The sequence below is a fragment of the Rosa rugosa genome, chromosome 2, assembly GCF_958449725.1.
Source record: "Rosa rugosa chromosome 2, drRosRugo1.1, whole genome shotgun sequence".
Lineage (NCBI taxonomy): Eukaryota > Viridiplantae > Streptophyta > Magnoliopsida > Rosales > Rosaceae > Rosa > Rosa rugosa.
In genome coordinates, this window is record NC_084821.1 from 17,268,862 (window position 1) to 17,292,650 (window position 23,789).

The following is a 23,789-nucleotide window of genomic DNA, read 5'->3' on the forward strand; positions in this document are numbered from 1 at the left end:
ACTGCATAATCTGAAGCATCACACATGAGCTCAAAAGGTAAGGACCAATCCGGAGGAAGCATGATATGAGCGGAGGTCAAAAGCTCCTTTAATTTCTCAAACGCAACTTGGCATTCCTCATTCCATTCAAACGTCACCTCCTTTTGCAAAAGTCGACATAGGGGTCTTGCAATTTTGGAGAAGTCCTTTATAAAGCGTCTGTAAAATCCTGCATGTCCAAGAAAAGAACGAACCTCTCTCACAGAAGTGGGAGAGGGTAAGTAGCGAACAAGATCAACTTTTGCTTTATCTACTTCTATTCCCCTAGAAGAAACAATATGCCCTAGAACAATACCTTGAGTAACCATGAAGTGACATTTTTCCCAATTTAAAACAAGGTTAGTTTCAATGCAACGTTTCAAAATTAATTCTAGGTTTCCTAAGCAATTTTCGAAGCTATCCCCAAAAACACTAAAATCATCCATGAAAACTTCAATTATTTTCTCAATATAATCAGAAAAAATACTGAGCATGCATCTTTGAAACGTACCTGGGGCATTGCAAAGTCCAAATGGCATTCGACGGTAAGCAAAAGTGCCAAAAGGACAAGTGAAAGTTGTTTTCTCTTGATCCTCTTGAGCTATGCATATTTGATTATAACCAGAATAACCATCAAGGAAATAATAAAAAGAATGACCAGCTAACCTCTCAAGCATTTGATCGATGAAGGGTAAAGGGAAGTGATCTTTTCTGGTGGTGGCATTGAGCTTCCTGTAATCGATGCAGACCCTATGGCCAGTCACGGTTCTTTGGGGCACAAGTTCATTCTCTTCATTCTTCACAACCGTTATTCCGGACTTCTTTGGCACAACTTGAACTGGTGAGACCCATTTGCTGTCCGAAATAGGGTATATGACGCCACAGTCTAGCAATTTGATGACTTCCTTTTTCACAACTTCCATCATTGGAGGGTTGAGACGACGTTGAGCCTCTCTAGTTGGTTTTGCCCCCTCCTCAAGAAGAATTCGATGCACACAAGTGGTGGGGCTTATTCCCTTGATGTCAGCTAATGTCCATCCAATGGCAGTCTTGTGTTTCTGTAGCACTTTCACAAGTTCTTCTTCTTGAGATGGCGTCAACTTGGATGATACTATGACAGGCAACGTTTTGTCATCTCCTAAATAAACATACTTCAAATGATCCGGTAATGGTTTGAGCTCAAGTGTAGGGGCCTGAATCACTGAAGGAAGAGGTTTATTAGTAGATAAATGAATTGACAAAGAGGGAGGATTTTTACCTTCATAATGCAGATGAGTTTCAATGGAGGAAACGTCCTCCAATGTGGGAGGGTCCAACGTTTTCTGAAGGTTCTTCATTGGAACCTTGACGCCACCATGGGTGTAGCCAATGCTTTGCTCAATGGTCGTGACCAACGTATCCTCTCTTATTGCTTTCAAAACTTTCTGTGCAAGAGTATCAACACTACTACAAATTTCCCCAAACCCCACTGATTTGCATTAGTCTCTATTGGGACAAAGCACACTGATAATAGTGGGCAATGCCATTAGCCACTATGCAGCAACTAAAGAGATATCAGTCCCCTCTATTGTAGGTGCTAATGGGACATTACACACCAATAACTTAACAGTGACATAACTTAAACCAAGGCAAGGCAGCATCAAAATCAGTGCCAAAGCAACCATTATCAGTGTGTAATGGTGGTTTTGGAATGCCACTGATATCAGTGGCAAAATTATGAAGCTGGATTAAAAAAAATAAGGTGCCAACTGGCACCTCTACATTAATGTACTGTATATTGTATTGTAAAAAGTACCAAACTACACAAACTAAAAATTTACAGATAAACCCATCAAAATTTAAACATCAAGACTGTTCCTCCCCAAGGCTGCAACCCTTTGATGCTGCAACACTTCCTAACGAATAACCTGCAAAATAAAATTTGTAATTAGTTCTTATTCTAACAATTATATAGAAAAGTGATAATACATTAATGCTTATAATATTCATTAAGGTAGCAAAGAAGACAAGCATAAACCAGATGCAGATGTTTATCAACCAGACAAGGATAAACCAGATGCAGTATAGATGCACACCAAATGATAAAAGTACATCTGTTGTTCAAGTACCTCAAGTAGGAGGCTCATGGCAGTACATAAATTTTAATCTTATACCACAGAAGTTGACTGACATAATCTAGTCCATTACTCTACAGGTGTTTGGTGTCAAGTTCAGTAGGAATAAAACATTGTGCGAGCTGTTTTAGCAACTTAACTTATTCTCTAGAAGTCAACTTAAATTGACTAAAATTTTAAACTTTTATTGAAACCCAGATAGTATTTGAACCCATAATTGAATGAAATGAAGTAAACAACAGATCTATAATTTTTATATATGTATACCTTCTCATTATAATGAAGACTCTTGGTCTAATTAAGCTTCTGCTTTGTACTCTGCAACACCAGCAGTGGAATGAAAAGGTTAGAAAAGCAGCAGAGATTAATTAGAATAAATTTAATAGATTTAAGCAAGAAGCAAATCTTACATGACTCCTCCATCACAGAACAACACTGAAAATTAAAGCAGGAAGAACTGGACCAAAAATTTCTTCCTGCACAAAAGAAGGTAGAAGATCATGATTATCTCTCCAAGAACAAATTTCAAGTTATTTGCCCTTCATACTATTACACCAACAAACAAAAATGAATACAAGATGGATTCAGTTTTGTATGGATATCTCTTGCTATCCTACTAACTGAGGCACTGATAAAGATATTGATATCCATGTTCATAGTTATGACAGTATGGAAATGTTCGTGTGACTATGTCAAAGGATACTTCTGAAACCTTTATATAAACAACAGAACTTGATTAAACAGTTCAGGAATTCTAATATTCATGTAACACTAAATCATTCAACAATGGACGAATTATACATGTAGATTTTACCAAAGGTGTACCGGATCAGGATATCAAAGTAGCCAACTACCACAATCCGTTTTCGATCAGAAAACAAAATGAAGAAAAAGAAAAATGCAAGAAAACAAAAAGAGAGAATAAGTACCTTGTAGCACTCCATGTCAGCCGTGACATTTGATAAGATGGTCGGACCAATAAAATTTCCATGCTCATATCCTGGGACCTGTTGTCACCGATGAAATAGTATACAAGTGACCAATTTTTCTCCAAATACAGAGTCAGTCGTGTATATATTACATCAAGATTAAGAGAAAGAAAACACTATATAACAAAAATATACCACTATATAACAGAAAACATTTTATAAATATATAAAAAGTCAAAGCAAGCTTACATCAGAAGCATCGGAACTCAACTCCATGAAGAAGATGTCTTTGTTACTAAAGAGATACCTCAGCCCAAGGTTAATATCAATAGTGGACCAACTCTGATGAAGAAGACTCAGATATGTTAAGCAAGGAGTACGCATGAAAGTAATTACCAATAGAGGCTGAGAGCTACTGTATTAGAAATACCAAATATTACCAACTATCGTTGATACAAGAACACATCAATAAAGATCACAAGTATAGTAGAATAACAATGAAACTTTGAATTTTGATACTACTGAACTGAAATAAACCAAATCAAGACAAGTCAAGGAGTAACCTAATATTTCAATCATGAATTTGGGAAAATCAAACAACTCAAACAATGTTGATCCTAAAGAAGCATTCCAAAAACTAAACTAGCCCCAAAAGATTCAAATTTCACAATTCAGAACTTAATAAAACACCCAAACTGAAAATTAACAAAAATCCCACCACATAAGACCCAGAAAAGCCATAAATTGATAGATCGGGTATGTGAGCGACCTACTGATGTATGAATAGTCCTCAATCATTCACCTTAAGGCCTTAAAAGTAAAGGGGACGGTGACGCATGTCGTGTATCCGGCGATATCGAACCAGGGAAGTTGGGGGCTTTTGTAGATCTGAGCCTTCCAGGTTCCAAAAGATGTCAAACAACCAAAAGCTATAAATCAAAAATGGGGAAAGTAAGTATCTCTGCAATTACTTTACCCTAAGTATTCAGATGTCAAAACAAAATCAAAAAAGTCAAAGTTAATACCTCCGCAACTCCTTCTTCATCGGTGCAGCTAGTTCCCCGATAAATTTGGTGGATCCGCAGTAGATAAAACGAATCGAAGGAAAGAAACCGGGAACGGCAGCACAGTGAGAGAGGAGAAGATGAAAAACTTCAATGTCAAAAATATGAAGATTGAAGAGAGAGAGATTAGTTTTTGTGGTAAATAGGGAGGAGAGATGCATTGGACGCCGTGTTAGTGGGTATACACATCGATACAGTGGGCTTGTCTTATTAAATAATCATATTTTTACTTAATTTTTACTAAATTAGTACTCATTCCCACTGATGACAGTGACAACAAAAAAACCCTCACTGATCTTTTATATCAGTGTGATACTATTCCTATGGTGACTGATGAGTTTTTCGTCCCCAAAAAAAGGGTGCTATTGGGGAACTTTGTAGTAGTGCAAGTATGTCAATAGAAAAGCATGAATCAAATTCAATTGGATACCTCATAGCCTCAAAGATGTTGAAGCCTATCACATCTCCATCAAATTCCATGGTTAGAGAGCTAGCATAGACGTCAATTTTTGTCCTAGCAGTCTGCATGAAGGGTCTACCCAACAAAAGTGGCGTTGGGTTTATGGTGGATTCCTCCATGTCCAAAACATAAAAATCCGCGGGGAAGATCAAGTGATTAACCTGCACAAGCACATCTTCCAACAATCCTTTCGGAAAGGCCTTAGATCTATCCGCCAATTGAATAATTACATTATCGGTTTTAAGTGTACCTAGACCTAAAGATGCATAAACAGAATAAGGCATGACATTTATAGATGCACCTAGATCTAACATGGCATTCTCAAATCTAGTGTTACCAATAACGCAAGGAATGGTGAAGCTTCCAGGATCCTTGCATTTTGGGGGAAGTTTCCTTTGAATAACAGCTGAGACATTCTCATTCACCTTCACAACCTCCTTTTCTCGAATTCTCCTTCTTGTTGTACACAGCTCCTTCAAAAACTTTGCATATTTGGGCACTTGCTTTATAGCTTCAAGAAGGGGAATGTTGACCTGCACTTTTTTAAAAGTATCCAAAACAGCCATGTCGCTTTCTTCTTGTTTGGATTTAGCAAATCTGCGAGGAAAAGGCATAGGAGAAAGGAAAGCATTAGTAATAACCGGAACTGAAGAGTTAGACAAATTACCTTTGGTTTCTGGTTTCGTTGGGGATTGCAATGAGCTTTCAATCCTAGGCATAGCAGATTCTGGGATTGCAAGGTCAGTTTCAATCCTGGACGTAGCAGATCCACTTTTATCCTTTCCTTTTGAAGTTGGCGTCATGCTCTCCTTTTTCTGCGTTGCAGGATCTTCTTCCTTGTCATTCTTCAGGACAATAACGTCCTCCTCATCCTCTTGGACAACCTGGTTCTTCTTTGACGTCATAGGGGGGTCTATGGTGGTCCTTCCACTCCTTGTTGTTATGGCTTTTGCTTGCTCAAAGTGAGGATTAGGAATGGTGCCACTTGGGAGCTTACCTTGCTCATGAAATTTCCCCATGAACTCCACTACTTGGCTCATTTGCTTCTTCATCTCTGCCATGTCAGTACCAATGGTGTTGATCTGTCTCTCATGATTATTTTGACCTGCAAGTCAAGCTTGAGTAGACTTTGCTAATGTTTTAATCAATTCATCATTAGAAGAAGAAACATTTGAATTAGAATTTGAAGCATTGAAAGAAGTAGGGTTTAGAGGAGCCTGAGGCTTTGGGAAAAAGCCTGGAGGACGTTGATTGAAGGCTTGAGAAGCTTGTTGGGCGTTTTCATTGTCCCTCCATCGAAAATTTGGGTGATCCCTCCATCCAGGGTTGTAGGTGTTAGAATATGGGTCATTCCTTGGACGTTGGTACCCTTGTTGGAACCCTAGGGCGTTGACACCTTCAAAGTTTCCTCCTTCCATGAGTTGAGGGCATTGGTCAGACATATGCCCTTGCATTGAGCACACTCCACATGCCATAACTTGTCCATGTGATCCTTGAGACACAAGAGAAGTAAGTTTGTTAATTTTCTCTTCCAATTGAGCTAAAGTACTTACCTCATGGACTTTTTCACGAATGGCGGTGGTCTTGGGCCTAGAGCTTCCATATTGTTGTTGATTCAAGGCCCTATTCTCAATAAGTATCATTCCAGCCGCAGGCTCCTTGTCAACAAAAGATCCACCAGAAGCTGCATCTAGCATGTCTCTTTCCAAGTTAGTGAGCCCATCATAGAAACAAGTGAGCAAGGTCTCATTCTTCATGCCATGTTGAGGGCATTGAGTGGTGAGAGACTTGAACCTTTCATAGTAATCTGCGTAGGACTCATCTTGCCCTTGTTGGATTCCACTTATCTTCTTCCTCAACATGATGATGCGAGATGTAGGAAAGTACTTCTCAAGAAACACCTTCATCATGTCTCCCCAAGAAGTAATTCGTCCACTAGGCAACTCATAAAGCCACTGCTTAGCCTTGTCAGCCAACGAAAATGGGAAGGCTTTCAACTTCAAAATATGCTCATCAGCTCCTTGAGGCTTTATGCTAGTGCATATGAACTGAAATTCCATCAAGTGGTTGTTGGGATCTTCCATAGAGAGTCCATGGAATGTAGGAAGACGATGAAGCAACCCAGACTTCAACTCAAAATCAGCTGTTGCTCCCTCAACTGCATCAGGGTAGGTTATACAAGTGGGGACGCCACCTGGTGGAATCACAGAGGTTGAAATTTGCCTAATGGTGAGAGCCATTGGTTGAGGCGTTGAAGGTTGCTCTTGGAAAAGTGATGAGATGCCGTACACCTCCTCTTCTTCTTTTGGTGAAGACGAGCTTGCTTCCTTAAGCTTTTTGTTGATTCGAATTGTTTGCAGAAGTTCAGGATCAAAAGGAACAAGCTCGCCTTTTGGATTTTTCCTTGTAAGCATAAAAGATTTGAAGAACCTGAGGAGCAAACAAGAATGGCGTTAGAAACCTAAGAAGAAAAACGAAAAACAAAGGGAATTAAATATAGGGGACGAAATAATGAAAGACTAACACAAAACAAATTTTATTTCAACTAGAAATCATAAATCAAGTTAGAAAAGAAATAGAATTCCAATCGTTAACAAAAACTTTCTCTCTAAGTCGTTCGGTAACTCCTTTCCAACACGACCAGGTAGGTAAGGAACGATTTTGGTGGAGACAAAGCTCACTTGAGAACACTTCTCGTATCCAGACCAATCCTAGACATCGTGTTGTAATAAGATGCGCCTAGAGAAAGTAGAGATAGAGTCAACGTTAAAAACAAGAATTCCAAAACTATTCAAGTATGATTTACAACCTCTAACCGAAACTTGAATTAAACTAAAAAAATTAAAATTGTGAAAAATGGGTATTTTTCAATCCCCGGCAACGGCGCCAAAAATTGATATGCTAAAATTAAGCGCTCAACTTAACCCTGCAAAATGTAGTTGTTAGCAATATAGAGTAAGCAAGGATCGTTCAAGCCGGGGATTGAGGGTAACAAATTAATCACAAAGAAAAATAAAAATAAGCTAAGCTAAACTAACAAAGAACACAAATCAAACAAACAAAGAGACTAACTAAAAGAAAAACGCAGAAAAGGGGAAAGAAGAGAAGAAGGAATATAAGAAGAAAAGAAAAATAAATGTTTTGGGGATTTTTAGATTTTACGAAAATAAAAGGAAAACAAAACAAAGAAAGCAATTTTGATTTTTAAGTTTAAGAAAAATAAGATGGAGAACATGTTAGAGACTCGGAAATCCACCACCAATTACTTTCGAACAATGTTAAGTTAACCTAGTTTCAATTACTAAGGTGTGAACAGAAATCAACCAAGAAACAAGTCGGAGCAGATCATGTCCCCTATTAATGTTTCCCTAATTACTTAGTCTACGTGAACGCACAATAGCTAAGCCTATCAAACATGCAATCAAGGTATAGAACGCTATCTTATCAACAACACATATAGTGTCAACATATTTGAAGCATTAAGATCTCATGGAAACGATTGATTATAGAGTTGCAGTCTAGTGTGGAACGCCTACCTAGCATGCTCTTCTAGTTGTTTAAAACCTCAGCTTTTGTCCAAAGCCTTGCATACTTGTGGATTAGAAAACAAAACGATTAGGTGAATTATTTTCTAAACCTAGCTCCAATTACATGCATATATCCTAAGTGTTGACCCAAAGAACATAAACACATAAAAGTTTTCAATCAAGCAGAAACAAACAACCAATTCACACCAAAGATCAAGAAACTATATTTAAACAAACATATGTTCTACATAATTGGGGCTTCAAACCTCGCCCCTAACAAAAAGTAACTAGCCACACATCGTCTTAAATTCAACAAATAAAATCATGAGTATTAGATTACAAGATGATAAAAACCGTAAAAGGGAGAGTATGAGAGCCACAAATTCACTTTTAGGCGGCCTTGGACACAGGCACTTCTTCAAGATAGTTCACGGCGAAGCTTGATGGAAGGTGGAAGATGGATTGCACGGTTTTTCTTCTTGAAGACTTGGGAATTTTAGACTTTGTGTGCTAGGGTTTGGGAGCAGAAGATGGCGCTGTAGGGTGGTCCTTTTCAACGTGTTTAGAGCCTCTATATATGTGGAATACACAGCCCAAGTTTCCTTTTCCAATTCTGCTTTGAAAGCCTCCCCTAGTTGCTTGAGGATTACTCTGATTGGTGCACAATTAAATGATTTTCAAGGCTTAATAATCCTCCCAAATTCTTGATGAATCATTCTAGGACTATCCTTGTAATTTTCAGCATCAATAAACTTCCAAAAATGCACCCAAAATTCGTCCATAGAAGATTTCTGCCAAACAGTCCTGTTTTGACAAGGATTCGGTTTCTGATTCTGAAGCTTCCTTCTTGGACAAGAAACGACTTCGTCTTGACAAGTTTCTGGATGGTTCTTGACTCCCACGTGTTCTATGGCATCATATATTCTAGAATGATCAAAAACCTTCTGGAAAAACTCTAAGTAAATCGCCGGAAAAGATCTCCCAAAAAGCTTCGTGAATAGCTGACAGTTTCTGCCTTATCGGGAAGCCTAATTTGCATTTGATTTGCTGCTGCCTCGTTGACGTTTCTGACCCGTTCATTGGCTCTTATTGAAGTATAACATCATGTATTCAAGGTTCGCTATCCCTTTTGGCAAAGGTGCAGCCGGAAGAATGCAAGAATTTCTCCTCAAAACCGTTCCCAGAAAGCTGATTCTGAAACTGCAGTTTTCTGCTTTGCAGCAACTGTTTTGCACAATGATTTCCGTGGACTTCCCTTGTAATTTATAGCCAAATGGTTGATCAAACTTAGTCCTCTGCATCAGTACTTCATGTTCCATGGCTTCGTTGCTCCCTTTAAGTTCTTATTTCTCTTGAATCACTCCACGAACTACCTAAAAAGAAAACAAAGTTAAAACTGACTTTTTAAATGAAATAACTAAGAAAAGTGTAAAGGATTCCACACTATATTTGTCGCATTTATGCTCCTATCAGTGTGACTTTTGTGATTTCTTTTTTGGAAAAGAGTATTGATTTGGGAAGCATGGTATGTTTTCCTTATTTACGAGTCGAAAGGTTTTCCTCGTGTTTGGCGTGAGTTGTGCAGGCTTTTATCCCGTGATTTGGTGTGAGTTGTTTTGAGTTACTCATACGGACGTGCAAAAGCTTACCGGGTTTGTTGTGTGACAACCCGGTGCACTAGTCAAACGGTGTAGGGGTTAATCTTGCAGGTCAGGGAAATCGTGGCTGAAGCTGAGGTATCTTGTTGGCAGCAGAACTGGTAGGAAGCAATTTTGATTGGCTTTGCCATTGTTATGACTTCCGCTTTGTAGTAAACTCTGAGGAGCTTTTACGTTTTATCTTGTTGTTGACAATTTAATTCGTAAGCTTATGTAATATATGACTCTGTGGGCGGGTCAATATTGACATAGTGGGTTCAAGGCATCAACATGTATATTGTATAAAGGGAAAAAGTTTTCCAGGTATTTGGTATTGATGGCTGAACGTTCACGCATGTTTAATTATGGGGTTATATATTGATTTTTAATTGTGTTAAAAATCAGGGGCGTGACAGATTGGTATCAGAGCGTAAGGTGCATATTTGGTGACAATCAATACTCCTCGAGTGATGGCCCGTCTGCAGCGGATCCCCATCCGATGCTCTTCGGTATTGATATAGTCATTGGGTATGCAGTGAGAGTTGGAATGTGAGTCTTCAGGGTAGTGTTGGCTCAGTGAACAAAGTGTAGGAGCTTAGAGTAGCTTCTAGGAGTTAGAATCTTTTGAGGATTGAGGACCTTTAGATTTAACTCTGGTTTGACATGAGGGATGAGATTGTTCCTTTGACGTGGTGTTGTGGTTGATTTAGTCATAGCGTTGACTTATACTTGCGTTTGGAGATTTTGCAAGTATTAACTAAGTGTGCTATGCTTCTTGGGTGATGGATTACCAGGAGGCAGAGCTAGGGGTCGAGGTAGACCCAGAGGCAAGATTCTTCCTCATGTTGAGGAGATGTTTGAGAATGATGTCGAGGCATCGAATGTGGAGCTGCCTGTTCCACTCGTTGTGGAAGTTGTGGATGCCACTCGTTTGTCTAGGTTGGCTAAGAAAATTTCGAGGCTTGGAGCAGTTGGAAAGGGAATATTTGTGTGATGAATTGGATGATTGCTATCTGTGTGATGACTAGCAATGAATCTAGGTGATGATCGCTATCTATGTGATGACTAGCGATATCTGCGTGATGATTAGTTGGATGATCGCTATCTGTGTGATGACTGGTGACATCTGTGTGATGATCAATGTGATGACAGCTCGGTAGCGGAGCTGAATTGTTATTAAGTTAACAATAATCGAGAAGACTGCTATGATGGTCGGGGCTACCTACAGACGTCAGAGTGTGGGATTGCGATGACTACTTTGACTTGAATTGTTTGACTTAATGTGACCTCCTGAACTAAATTGCATGCAGGGGTTACTATGAATTATTTTGCTGTGACTTCCTGAACTAAATTGCACGCAGGGGTTACTATGAATTGTTTTGCTTGTTTGCTGTGATTTCCTGAACTAAATTGCACGCAGGGGTTACTATGAATTGTTTTGATTGTTTTGCTGTGACTTCCTGAACTAAATTGCACGCAGGGGTTACTATGATTTGTTTTGATTGATCTTTAAGGTCATAGTGATGACGATTGTACTCTGTGTGAGGATAGGAAGGTGATTTATTGTTTTTACCTTTGATGTCATGTTGATGACAAAGGCTCTTAGTGGGGAGGAAATGAGCGTGGTTTGGGATTCGCCGTAGGGCGTTAGAATGACATCAAACATTTCTTGAGGAAGTCTTGTTTGATTGAATTTGTGTAATGGAACGCTAGTTGAGAATCTAAGCATGAGACTGTAGTCACCAGTTGACTTATGTAGGCACGATATGGAAGATTATGGAATTGATGACCGTAGGTGTAAGCTATGTGTATATCGTGTCTAGGTTGAGGTGACTGATCACAGATGGTGATCGATATTGAGTCACAGATGGTGACTGATCACAGATGGTGATATATTGAGTCACATATGGTGACTGATCACAGATGGTGATATATTGAGTCACAGATGGTGACTGATCACAGATGGTGATATATGGTGATATGTGACTGATCACAGATGGTGATATATTGAGTCACAGATGGTGACTGATCACAGATGGTGATCGATATTGAGTCACATATGGTGACTGATCACAGATGGTGATATATTGAGTCACAGATGGTGACTGATCACAGATGGTGATATATTGAGTCACAGATGGTGACTGATCACAGATGGTGATGGATATTGAGTCACATATGGTGACTGATCACAGATGGTGATATATTGAGTCACAGATGGTGACTGATCACAGATGGTGATTGATATTGAGTCATAGACGGTGACTGATCTCAGATGGTGATCGAGATTGAATCACAGATGGTCACAAATGGTGACAAAGGCATGTTATCGGTAATCACGTCCTTGGCCGGACGAGTGGTTACGATGTCAGTCAGAGTTCTTGTCTGTCTGCCATGATAGTCTATGGGAGTAACGGTCGAGGTTGCTGGAGACACATAAGTATGTAATTATAGGAGAATTCCGAGAGTATTCTTCCTTTATTGTCTAGATGAGACTTGAATTGCTTCTTGATGGTTAAGTTAGCAAATAGAACATTGTCACAGTGGTGATTTATGTTGTCCTTTCGGTGGAAAGGATATAGAATGTTAGAAGGAATCATGGTTGCATGGTTTCCTCAAGCTGATGTGTGTGAGGATAAGAAGGTACCTTATCTAATTCTGCTTGTGTGCTAGAATAATGTGTGATAGTTGTTTACTTCTTTCCATGTGTTGTGTTGTGTTGGGTTTTCCCTGTTGTCTAAAGTTAGACTTCGAGTGTGGTTTGTGGTGTGAGGCATCCTTCATTGTTGTGGTAGTAGAGGCCACTTTTATTGTAATTACAATGACAGGTGATGATGTGTGTGCGGGTCAGGCGGGGCCAGACCTTAGCTTGATTTTGTGTTCCCAGGTTGGGTAGACACTTATTAAGTTGTGATGCATAGGTTCGAGGTGAGTTGAAATGAAGGTTTCATTTTCAATTCTTGTAATGCAAGGTTTGCATTATTAATGATATGATGCAGATACTGTTATGATAACAGGATTCTGGACTCTTGTGTGATCTGTGTGTAGTGCTGCAGTCATAGAGTCTTTGTTGGATAGTGTACGAGGATGAGATCCATGAAATGATTGGGTTACCACCGAGCGGTGTGGTAAAGATTCCTAGTGCTATGATACTAGGTAGGGTACCTGTATCTGTTGTTGATCTAGGTATGTTGTACAGTGAGACAAGAACAGGTTGTTGAGGAATGAGAATTGGATGTGGGGATGATTTATCCGTACTTGTTGGAGTTGAACGTTTAAATTTCGGGACGAAATTTCTTTAAGGGGGGTAAAATGTGATGCCCCGGAAATTCATATTTATTTTCCGAGGATTTTCCGGAATTTAAATTGTGGGTATCGGACAGTTTCGTGGCTAGTGGACGGAGCGGAAGTGTTTTGGACGAATTTTTATTCGTAAAGTGTGAAATTAGGGGGGGTTTCAAGGTTGACTTTTGATACGTTGAGATTCTCCGAAAACTTCATTCACGAAAGTTGTAGAGCGCGTCGATACGAGTTCGTGGATATGTGGAACGTGGAAATCGGAGTTCATATGAGGAAGTTATGGCCGTCGAAAAAAGTTTCCATTTTGGTATATATCGGATTTTTCCGGAAAATTATTCAAAAAATCAGATTTCCATTTTGGGAAGGATTTTCTCTCTCCTCTCTCCCGAGTTTTCCCAAGCAGCCATCTTCACCAAGCTCGTTCTCCCTCCTCCGGCCACCAATCGACGAGATTCTTGTTCCTATCTCTTCGCCTCACTCTCATCTAGCACCTTGTGAAGTTTCACTGTGTGGGTAGACCTGTACACGACGCTACAAGGCCGAGAAGTCGCACGGTGGAGCTGGAAATCGCCTTGATCGGAGTCGGAGATTCCGGTCACCTTTGCCGGTGATTCTTGAGGGCTTTTGGAGCTTTGAGGACGTTGATGCTTCCCACAAGGTGGCTTGCATCGATTCAACTCGTGCAGGTCGAATTTTGGAATTGAAATTCTAGGGTTTCAATAGAGCTGTTTTGTTCTAAGGTAAAATTCGATCGATTGGTTCATAATTGGACTTTGTTGTAGTTATGAAAGTTCACAAGCATGCTTAGATGAAGCTTTTTGATGTTGGGAGTTTTGTGAAATATTGAGTTTTGGCCGGCGGCGGTGCGCCACTGCCTGTGGCTGCGTTCCTGCGGTGTTCCGGCCATGTAAGGAACTGTTTCTGGTACTATATATCTTCTACTCGTCGATACGAGCGTTTTGATATATAATATGCATATTTTGGAGTTCGTATGGATTTGTTATGATTTTCACCGTTTCATATCGGTGAATTTATTCAAATCCTTGAGGATTTAAGCATCGGATTGACTTGTGGCTTGGACACATCGATCGTGGAAGTGTTCCGGAGACTTTGGGAGGTCTCGGATGTGGTTTCGCCTCGATTGGCTTCACCTTGGGAATTTTGGTTCAATTTAGGGTTTCGAACGTTATTCCTTGTGATTCGTTAACTGAATCAGAGTTGTGTTTCCTTAGGTACTTGATGAAGTATTCTTTGGACGGCTATTGTGATTGGCTGCTTTGTTCTGTATTGAAGACGCAGCGGGAGTTTCGAGGTGAGTAATCTCACAAGGTTCATTATGAACGGAATTACCATTATTGTTTTGGCGTTAATTATTTAACTGCAAACTATAGTTGGTATTAGTAGGCATTCCTAAGCGAATGACTACGTATATATATATTTACGTGAAATATATATATATTCTTGTGGATGATGTGTGATGAATAATATGCATGATGAGTTCATATTATTGTTGAATGGGACTTTTCATTCAAACAATATTGTGGAAAAAGATGTTTTCTATTGTTTGAAAAGTATTGAGTTTGATGTTACATTTTGGAGTCAAGCGTGACTCATTTTAAATGTATTGGTCCTTGTACCAAGGGTCACAGATGGTGAGCAGGGATGGGGAAAGCCGGAACTAGATGGTCGTAACATTTTTAGGTCAGGTGTGACTTACTTAACGTTGACTTGAGACCAGATGGGGTCTGAAAAGCATGGGTCGCAGATGGTGACCAACGTTTGGTTCTAAGACCAGACGGGGTCAAGCGTGACTCATTTTAAATGTATTGGTCCTTGTACCAAGGGTCACAGATGGTGAGCAGGGATGGGGAAAGCCGGAACTAGATGGTCGTAACGTTTTTAGGTCAGGTGTGACTTACTTAACGTTGACTTGAGACCAGATGGGGTCTGAAAACCAAGAGTCACAGATAGTGATAGGTTGCAGATGGTGACCAATGATTTATCTGCGTTACGAGCCTAGTTACCATATTGTCTTGGAGTTATGAGATTAACTGTGACTATAGATGTATTAGTGGCTTCGTGGTAAATCTGTGTTGATGTGTTGTGTGTCTAGCTTGAACTGAATTGTTGTTGGTATATCATGGGGGGTAGCGGGGAGCTATCTGATGCTCATGAGTACGTGTTTTTAAAAGAGAGTTTTGGGGATTCTTTCTTTTAAATGTCCTGGGAGGACTTGTGAATCATATGCTATTGTTAGGTTAACGATAGGTATGATTGATGTGCTTATGTGTTTTATCCAGGTTGGATCGATTAATCATATTTGAATTGTTAGGTTAACAATTTATATGATTTTGTCACGGTGTGACTTTTGTGATTTCCTTTTTGCAAAAGAGTATTCTTTTGGGAAGCATGGTATGTTTTCCTTATTTACGAGTCGAAAGGTTTTCCTCGTGTTTGGCGTGAGTTGTGCGGGCTTTTATCCCGTGATTTGGTGTGAGTTGTTTTGAGTTACTCATACGGGCTTGCAAAAGCTTACCGGGTTTGTTGTGTGACAACCCGGTGCACTATTCAAACGGTGTAGGGCTTAATCTTGCAGGTCAGGGAAATCGTGGCTGAAGCTGAGGTATCTTGTTGGCAGCAGAACTGGTAGGAAGCAATTTTGATTGGCTTTGCCATTGTTATGACTTCCGCTTTGTAGTAAACTCTGAGGAGCTTTGACGTTTTATCTTGTTGTTGACAATCTAATTCGTAAGCTTATGTAATATATGACTCTGTGGGCGGGTCAATATTGACATAGTGGGTTCAGGGCATCAACATGTATATTGTATAAAGGGAAAAAGTTTTCCAGGTATTTGGTATTGATGGCTGAACGTTCACGCATGTATAATTATGGGGTTATATATCGATTTTTAATTGTGTTAAAAATCAGGGGCGTGACACTAACTAGTTAGAATGAAGGACTTTTTACATGTACGTGATGAACCAAGCAATATTTCAAAATGATCTATCATTACATTTTACTGGTCTATACTACAAAATGACAAAACTGTTCTATAGTCTATACTACCAACTATGTACCAAAGTATATAAGCATGCAATGTTTAAAACTACAGGAGAATGATGGAATGTGGATCTTGAAGCAGTCATAAACCAGGCCCTGCAGACTGGGGGAGGACCTAATGTTTTTGATGCTTATACCATTAACGGCCTCCCAGGACCTTTGTATAACTGCTCTGCTAAAGGTATGAAAATCATCTAACAAACTGTTTCAAATTTTAAGTGTTTTTTTTTTCTTTTCCTAAATTACTCGTAAAATGTACGTAATTACAAAATTTTGCTCATCATATAACGTATTCTGTTAATTATAAAAGTAAAGTGAGTCCAATTCTACAAAGATCAGACATTATCGCATCAATTGATGAACGATTAATTTTTTTTTTTAATTGGGAACAATTTATTGAACAAAGAAAAAGATTACAAAAACCAGACTCCAAGGAGAAAGGAAAACAGTATATAGAATTGACAAAAGATTAACAAAATTTCAATAAACAAATACCACAAATATAATGGTATGTGATCTTAAAGAGAAATGTTGATCATTTTGTATATATGAGTCTTTATGCAGATACATTCAAGCTTAAGGTTCAAGTTGGGAAGACATACCTTCTGTGCTTGATGAATGCAGCACTGAACGACGAACTTTTCTTCAGCATTGCAAATCATACCCTCAAAGTAGTCGAAACAGACGCTGTTTATGTTAAGCCGTTCGACACCGACACCATTCTCATTGCCCCGGGACAAACCAAAAACGTTCTTCTCAAAACCAAGCCTAACTTCCCAAATGCCACATTTCTCATGACCGCAAGGCCATACGTGACTGGTCTAGGCACCTTTGACAACTCCACTGTTGCTGCCATTCTAGAGTACGAAACGACTGCACTTCACTCAATCCTCCCATTGAACAAACTTCCTCTCCACAAACCAATTCTCCCAGCTCTAAACGACACATCGTTTGAAACAAAGTTCACCAGCAAACTCCGCAGCTTAAACACTCCAGAGTTCCCAGCTAACGTCCCGCAGAAAGTTGACAAGCGTTTGTTCTTCACAATAGGACTTGGAACCAACCTATGTAGCCAGCAGCAGCACAACAACCAAAGCTGCCAAGGACCCAATGGAACCATGTTTGCTGCTTCAATCAACAACGTTTCTTTTACTATGCCAAACACTGCCTTACTCCTGTAACATCCCGTATCTTAATTCACCGGTTCACTAGTCATTTGGACAGTAAACGACAATTTGATTTACTTTTACTTTTTTCGGTAACTTTAGTGGCCCTAAAAGTTGACTTTTTGATCGGGTCAAAATTTGAGAAACCTTCCTTCGTGAAAGTTGTAGGGGACGTTAAACCGAGCGCGTGCATATGTGGTTCGTAAAAATCGGAGCTCGTATGCGAAAGTTATAAGCGAAAAAGGGAAGGTTACTGTTCATGATAAGTTTCTATAAAAAGGAAAATCACTGTGGTAAGTTTCCAATTTTGGAAACTTACCGGGCTCTCTCTCTCTCTCCTCTCCCCCGATCTCTCCTCCTTCGGTTTCGGGGTTTTTCAAATTTCCGGCGTAACTTCCGATTCCCGCCACCTGACGGCGTGTCACCGGTCATTCTAGGACCGCCTCTCCCTTCTCTACACGCTGGTACCCTGGGCTTTCGACGATTTGGCCGGAAAACCTCGATTCGAAGCAAAATCTACTCCGGGTGCGATTTCGGTTTTTCCGGCGATTCCACCGTTTCCGGCCGTCTCCGACCACCAAATTTGGATCGAAGGGAGCGCCTCGAGCCGGCGAACGTTTCCTCTAAGGCCTCTTGCTCCGATTCGCATCGTGGAGGCCGAATCGACGAAGAACACCCTAGGGTCCGAAGCTTGATTTCTGGGTTTTCTTCATCGGCTTAATCCGAGCTCTTAAAGGGCGACGTACCGAGCTATTGCTCAATGAAGGAACTAGTATGCGTGATCGTCGGAATAGTACTGTGAGTGGACTTTTGTTTTAAATAATGATGCATGCAATTATTTTGAAATTATTGATTTATTTAATTATTGTTTTAATTATCGAGCATGATATTTTGTCTTGGATTATAATTTGACATTGATTTTTCATGAGTTTCGGATATGAACTTATTATGCTCGGATTTGGATTTATGAGTTGTTTTTGAGAATATGAAATGATTTTCAGAATTTGATTATAATTATTATTTGAAATTCTGATATTGTGATTTTCAATGAATTCTTTTCCGAGGTGATTTCCGGAATTTCATATTTATTTTCATTTGTCGATTTGAGATTTCTGAAAGATTTTCGAAATGGGATTTCGATGGAATTATTTCTTGTTTATTTATCGACTTTCGGTTTTGGCATTGGGAATGCCTCGATGATGATTTTGGAATTGGTTTTGTTTCGAATTATGGTGATACTCTTGGCGTGTGGGACACGTCGTTGGAAATTCATTTGGGAGAGTTGGGGAAGCCTTATGTATTTATGGATTTATGTGGTTATCGGATTTTCCTTTTGCCATACTGTGGGTGACTATTATCATTGCTAGCATTGACCTTCCGCCTTTGTGGCGAGGTGATGGGATCACCGAAGCCCGTCCGCCTTTGTGGCGCTGGTTACTGTCTTTGTGACAGTAATGCTGAAGCCCAGTATCCTAATCGCTACACATAGTGGCGTGTGGGTATATAACGGGAGTATATAGGAGTACTTTAGCTTGGGAGGCTATCACCCGAGCCTGAGTGGCTTATTCGTATGGCTATCATCTTCCCCTACTCATTATATTATTGTTGGGCTAGCGGGGTCTAGTCCGATTCCCTTAACCAGCGGGGCTGGTCTTATTTTCATGAGTATCAGAGTTCTTTCCTCTTTGCTTGGTTGTGGCTAGCGGGGCTAGTCGGTTTTCTTGAACTGAACTAAAATTGTTGTGTTTCTTTAAATTGTTGCATGCATCGGGTTTTTTAAAGAGATAAATGTGGGAAAGTATGAAATCTTTTTCTTTTTAAATTGTTTATTTTTTTCCACTCACGCTAACGTTTTCATGTACTTTCCCCTGGGCCCTTCGGTTTCAAATGCCCAGTTTGCAGGCGAAATTAGTTGAGGTCGGGCGTACATGGAGTCGAGGCATAGCCAACAGCATTGCTTCCGCGTACTCATTCTATTTCTGTTTTCTTTGTTACCTAGTGGATTAGTATTGCTCTGATAACCTATGGGATTAATATTGTTTTTGGATTGAGACTGATATTTGTGAAATTGGAGTTGTGATTTGGGGAGTAGATGGCTCCAGGAGATTAAGGATGGATGATTTAGAAGTGTAAATGTTTTTCTACAGGTTTTGGGTAGCCTACTTTTAGGGGAAGTTCCGCCAAATTTTTGGTAGAATTTCTTCTAAAGTGGGCCCCGCATGGCCATTTCGGATTTCGGGGTGAAATCCGGGGCGGGTCCTGTCAACTCCAATCCCACTTTTCTGGCCAATCAAATGGAGTTTATTCCTCTGACTTTCCGATCAGCCCTTCAATTCCATTTAATTACACAGGGGCCCAGTTGAACAATACTAATGTGAGCAATGGTACAAAACTTATGGTGCTTCCGTTTAACACTAGTGTGGAGTTGGTGCTGCAAGACACTAGTATTCTTGGTGTTGAAAGCCACCCACTTCATCTTCATGGATTCAACTTCTTTGTTGTTGGTCAAGGGTTTGGCAACTTTGACCAGAATAAGGACCCTAAGAAGTTCAATCTGGTTGACCCCGTTGAAAGAAACACAGTGGGTGTGCCCTCTGGTGGGTGGGTTGCCATTCAATTTTGAGCAGATAACCCAGGTAAAAGATTATAAACCAATAGAGAAGTTCCTTTAATTCATTATGTATTTATATATGAAGCTAGCTAGGCAATGATCAGCATTAATTGCTTGGTTTGTGTCAAAAGAAGTTGGGGATAATCAGGCGGGTTTGTTTAAATAACTGAAGAGATCTTTATAACCGGCTAGAGGTCCTCTGATATATTAGGTGGATCTGGTGTGACTTAGCTTTATAAGAGATGTAATCAGTAATAGCCTAGATCATATATTTATTATCCACCAGGTATATATATGATAAGATCGCGCGCGCATTAACCATTTTTATTGGAAATATAGTAAATTTATTAAAATATATAAGCATAAACTCTTTGAATCATATTGTTCTTATGTCGTTACTTGTGAGTCAAGGAACCCATTTTTATTTATGTTGATTTTCATAAGTACGATATTAAAGGATGGTGTGTGAATATATAGGTGTCTGGTTCATGCATTGCCACTTGGAAATCCACACTAGCTGGGGCTTGAAGATGGCTTGGGTAGTCTTAGATGGAGAGCTTCCCAATCAAAAGTTGCTTCCTCCACCACTGGATCTTCCTAAGTGCTGATGATAGAAGTTTAGCTACTCATTCTATATATAACCTCTGAACCTGATCAAAACATGTCCCCATGTCCCCAAGAATTTTGTAACTCATTGATTTATTCTTTGGCACTATTGATATACTTCAATTTTCTTTCATTTTGTTTATGCAGCCGATCTGAGGCAACACTATCTATTTATAACATTCATATTTCTTTTTTTTGAATAGGGGCTGGTGCAGTTGCCCTCAAGCCTTAATTAATGAAACTGTCGAATACAATGGGGAGGACATTGACCTTAAACCCCTGATTACAATAAGCATATGGAGTATGTCCCGAAATGGTATCAAGAATCTCTACAAATTATATACATGTATTCTAACAAGCACCAACTAACAAAGAGTGCTATACTGGCTACTCTATTTGCTTTGACATAACGGAAAGACAACTCGATATGTAATTCGATTACAATGTAGCATAATTACCAATCACACAGCTTTCCTACTATGTTGTTGACGGAGGATACCGATGACACTTAGTTTTACCCTGCCACTAGGAGGCTGTGACCATTTGACCAAACAAGGAACTCACCACCTACCTAGAGCAGACACATTACTGCTACTAGGAGGTTGCGACTATTTGCCAATGCAAGAAACTCGCCCCTTACCTAGAGCAGACAAGGAACACAGGTGCATAAACCTGCACAAATCCCACTGTGTCCTACTGAGACATGGCAGAGACTTATTAGCAACAAAACAACAACAATGGTAAAAAAATAACTAAACAATAAAGAACTAGCAACAATGGGTTTTTGTTTTGGGTTGGTTGATAGAAAAGCGTGGGCCGAGCTGAGGTCACCAATGGGCTGGGCTCTGGGATGTTTGTTCACAGTCGGTTGAGTCCATAAGCTTATATATAAGGTATGTTATAAATTGGAAATTGAAGAGTTTAGAAGAGAAAAGGATCCTAGAGAGAAAGAAACCAAAACAGAGAGCCAATGCCAATGCCAATGCCAATCCCTAACCGCAGAGCCATGGGCCAGGAACTTGAAGAACAAGCCGCGTCGCCAGGCATCCTTCGATGGCAAGATCTGGGCGAGTTGCCAGAAGGCGAGGTGATTATTAAGGCTCCCGAAGACTATACCCCTCCTCGTGGTATGTAATTTCTATCGTTTGATTATTAGGGTTTTCGAGGATTATATAATATGTCATACTGGAGTGATCGGTTGATTTCATACCTAATATTTGTCTTGGGTGATTATCTAACAGGGAAAGGGAAAGGGAAGGGGAAGGGGAAAGGCAAAGTGAAGGGGAAAGGGAACAAAGGGAAAATGAAAGCACAGTTAAGTGATGATAAGGAAGGACCACCATTGGCTAATTACATCAGACTAAGTGAGTATTCATTTGCTTGTAAGATGTGTCCTAATCCAGATTGGCACCAAACTGTTCACTGCGCCAACCTCACTCCTGGTATGTCTGCTTTAAAATTTTTGTTTTAGGGTTTGTCATGAGCAAGATTATGTCAACTTTACTTGGTTTGGGTTGCTGCCTGCTGCGTTAGTCAGTCATTTTTAAATGCAACTATTTGTTGATTGGGTCGATGATGTCATTCCATTTAATTTGAAGTTTTTCTATTTTTAGTTTTATCAACAATATGATTCAGTTTTGCTCTTCTTATGAGGATAGATGCTGATATATTTTCACTATATATTGTTTGTTGTCAGCGCTCAAGGAAAGGCTAAAAGTAGCAAGAAGCAGCAGTCGAACTAAGGCTTTCCACCCTGATGACATGGCTTGTCATATTTGTCTAAAGACAGACCATTGGTATCCGATTGGGACGTGCCTTACCTTTCCGGAAAGGGAATCGCGCCAGAAACAAGAGTCATGGCTTTGCCATGAGCTGTGGCATTTTTCGGGCTTTCGGGGTCGTTTAGGGCCTCAAAACTGCATTTTTCTATTTTTCAGAGTTTTGGTTTTCCTAGTTATTTTTGGGTTGTTTTCGTTTTTACCCATGGGCTTTAGGGTTTCATTGTTAGTCGCCCTAGGGTTACTTTTCTCTTATTTAAGCAGCCGCAAGAGGCTGCAGAACCTACTTTTCATCTTTTATCAATAAAATAGAGAATTTTCTCTTTTATCTCTGGTGGACTCCAGAACCCTTTTGTTAGGTTTATTGCTGGTAAACCTAGTTATCAATCCGACTGCGTCACAAGGAGCAGCTGATGGAACTGACACTGGCATCAGAGGGCGCAGCTGATGGCACTGGCAACAACGCAAGTATATCAGAGGGCGCAGCTTATGGCACTGGCATCAAGGCAAGTGGTTGAAAAGCCGCAGCTGCTGGCACTGCCACCTTCACCTCTACATATGATGAAAACTTGCTTCGTTCAACCAGCCTTTTTGTGGAGGATACGTAGGAGCCTGACTTGCTTGAACTTTGCAGATTGTCTTACTAGAATAATACATGGGTCAAACAAGAGAAAGTGTTTCTGGTCGTTATATAGATGTATCAGTGTTTATATCAGACATAATTAGCAGTCGTGTGTAGTTGGTTGGACAATATATGATTCGGATTGTTCTTATCTCTCATGCCCCCATTACTTTTGATTAGTCACCGTAGTTGCTTCTTTCTTATCAACAGTTCCACACTTTGATTTTTTCTTTGATGGTTCTTATGTCTTAAGGGGAAGGGCCTGTCAATAGATTGGATTTTGGTCCCGATCTGGTCTCAATTTGCTGTTACTGGATGAGTTTGGATTTTGATGATTATCAAACCTAGTTTCCTTAATGAGTACATAAACAAATAAACTCTTTATTAATATTTATTAAGTTGCATTTCATTTCAACAGGAAAACTGTACATACGCAGTTACAATTGAAACAACATGCACAAAAGGTGCTTCAACCTCAAACAACATTAGCCTAAGATTTGGCGACACAAATTCTAATGACATTTTGGTAAAGCACCTAAACTCCAAGCACATAAGAAGGGTGGATCCACTAGAACCCCAAGTCCTTGACGATGTGCCTAGAAAACCATTTCAAGCTTGTGTTGTGGATCAGTTTCAAGTGAAGGGTCTATGCGTTGACTCACCCATCTGCTATTTGTATCTCAAACTGGCTGGAACTGATGACTGGCGGCCTGGTTTTGCTCAAGTCCATGTCATGGAGGGATCTCACTCTCATCTTAGCTCCGATTACTTCTACTTCCGCCGGTACCTGCCTCGCCGTGCTTGGCATGGTTTGGATGCGTGCGATAAAGAGGTCACTCCCTTTGGGATTAAGCAAAATAGGAAAGTCTTTGTAAAGAAACAACGGAAACACGTCC

The 23,789-nt window shown here is 39.9% G+C and overlaps 1 long non-coding RNA gene and 1 pseudogene across 2 annotated transcripts; one reads left to right on the forward strand and one right to left on the reverse strand.

Annotated features, from left to right (window-relative positions):
• Positions 1-20,495, forward strand: part of LOC133734402 (laccase-17-like) — a 46,752-nt pseudogene extending 26,257 nt beyond the window's left edge.
• LOC133734403 (uncharacterized) lies at positions 1,589-4,505 on the reverse strand. Of its 2 annotated transcripts, XR_009858253.1 has the most exons (7): positions 4,087-4,505; positions 3,864-3,990; positions 3,311-3,403; positions 3,062-3,139; positions 2,543-2,608; positions 2,400-2,450; positions 1,589-1,925 (listed from the first exon to the last, which is right to left on the reverse strand). It is a non-coding gene; the product is annotated as an uncharacterized LOC133734403 (long non-coding RNA). The 2 variants fall into 2 exon arrangements; XR_009858252.1 differs by having other exon boundaries at positions 3,311-3,990.
• Positions 20,496-23,789: the final 3,294 nt, after the last annotated feature.